Here is a 2,155-nt window from a genome sequence, read left to right as displayed (position 1 = left end):
GACAACTTGTTGCTGTTACAAGCAACCGTCTAATGGCGTGCGAAATTCTTCGACGCCCCAGAGTCAATCAAGATTCTAAAGGGATGATCGTATCCCCGTACACATCCGTGTACTACGAGCAACCCGCCGCTGCTCTTCGCCGATTTGAGAGTGCGAAGACTCTCAGGGGCTAAGTCCCCGCGGTACGCGCCACCCGCGCACCCATCACGAAGACTTAGTTCTATCCCAGTAGGGCGCCCCTCCCCTACTGGTTCCCTGCGTTCTCCTGTCCCCGGGATCCTGGCTTCTGCCAGCGACCCTTGAGGACTGGCTTGAGATAGGACCGTATGCGGAATCTTTCCGCGGGGCAGTCGCGCTTGAAAGTGGCCATCTTTCCACAGCCGAAGCAGCGGATGTCACGCTGTTCGGCGGACCCGAGTTCCATGGGAACTGGTCCGTTGGGGCTTGTTCGACCGGGAGCCGACAAGGAACTCCCAGGCCACGCTGAGGCCGGCGTACGCGCCTGGCGATGGCTGTACTCTTCTTGAAGAGCCACTTGTATCGCCTCTTCAAGGGTGCGTGACTGCACCCGGAACTGCTGAGTGCGTGCGGGGCCCACTCGAAGGCCGTCCATGAACACAGTCATCTTGATGTGCTCGTTGAGTGGGTTTCCCACTAGGGACGCCGTGAGCTCCCGTATCTCTTGCACATACTCGTGCAGTTCGCGCCTTCCTTGTTTACACGCGAGGAAGCGCGAACGCTGGCGGTACTCGTAGCTAGCCGGGAGGAACGCGGCTCGGAGCTGTTCGCACAGCTGGGCCCAGGCAGGGGATGTTGCTTCCCGTGTGTACACACGGCCGCTAAGGTTGGAGAGTGCAAAAGCAACACGCAGTTGCTCGGTCGAGTCAGAGCCGCGTCCATCGCGAGCTCTACTTCACGGACCCAGAAGTGAAGGTTCTCGCCTGCCTTCCCTTCATACGGCTTAACCTTCAGCCGTATTGGCTTCGGGTGAGGCGGATTTGCTTCCGCCGCCGGAGCCTGCAGGTTCTCCCGCACATGCGCGATGAGGCCCTGCTCGTACGCGTCGAATGCATTGACGCGCTCGAGCTGCTCAGCCGGTGTTGATACCACCGGGCTCTGCAGGGCCTCCATCCCGAAGATGCCTGCCAACTTCCGAACCGACTCGAACTGAGAGTCGTTCATATGGGAGAAGTCGTTCCTATCCATGGCAACGAATTTCGGAGAGGTTCAGGTAGTCTACCTGCGATGGCGTGGATTGACTACGAGTGCTGCCAAGTGTGATGGGGTCACACAGCACCTTACGCTTGAGGAACTTAGCTTCCGAGAGTTTACAAACTCTCAGTGAACGACAGTTCACAGGTTCCCTCTTTATTCAAAAGAGAGCGAAGTGACCTAATTAAGGTAGAATGTTAACTGAGTATATTTATAGGTAGATTAAGCTTGGGTTTAATACAAACTATACGTCACCTATAGAGATGCAATGTCATCAACCAATGGTTGGCTTTGGACTTTGAACCAAATATCCCGGAGTATGACGTGTCATACTCCTGGTATGTGAAGTGTCACACTTCATGTAATCAGGGTACACTTAGGGCTACGTACCCCGTTACAGTGGAAGTGTTGCAGTTGCACTGGCTCTGCACGGTTACCGAACCGTTCGACTATTGGCTGGAACGGCTTCTGGAACGCCATTGGGTAATCACATGTTAGGGCTTCGTCACCCATAGGCAGGATTTGACTCTCACAAAAATTGGACTCGATCTGTGAACAATGGGTGAAGCTTGTGATATCGGTTTTGGCGACGAGGGCGAATGTTCGACATTGTGCTGCGCATACCGTTTGGAGATCATAACCCATATCTGGAATGCTTTTGCATGACATGTCCTGGAGCCTTGTACGAGCGCGAAGCGCACGCTAGCTTCTTCGTTTGACCTCAGATAATCGTAGGAGATAGGTATTATTCAAATCCACGAGCCACAACGGATACTTTATTTAAAGCATTCAACGTCTACAATTACGACACGCCTTCACATCTCACACGCCACTACGTTAACTAACAGCACATCGAGGTTTCTACCAGCGGCATACGTCCTCAGGAGCTTACACCATCAGGGTTTCCATATTAATCATATTGAAATTGAGAAAAAAAATGAGG

This window comes from Phytophthora infestans, genomic scaffold (genome assembly GCF_000142945.1).
Source record: "Phytophthora infestans T30-4 supercont1.151 genomic scaffold, whole genome shotgun sequence".
NCBI lineage: Eukaryota > Oomycota > Peronosporomycetes > Peronosporales > Peronosporaceae > Phytophthora > Phytophthora infestans.
The sequence above is the reverse complement of the archived record's forward strand: the minus strand, read 5'-3'. Positions refer to the sequence as shown.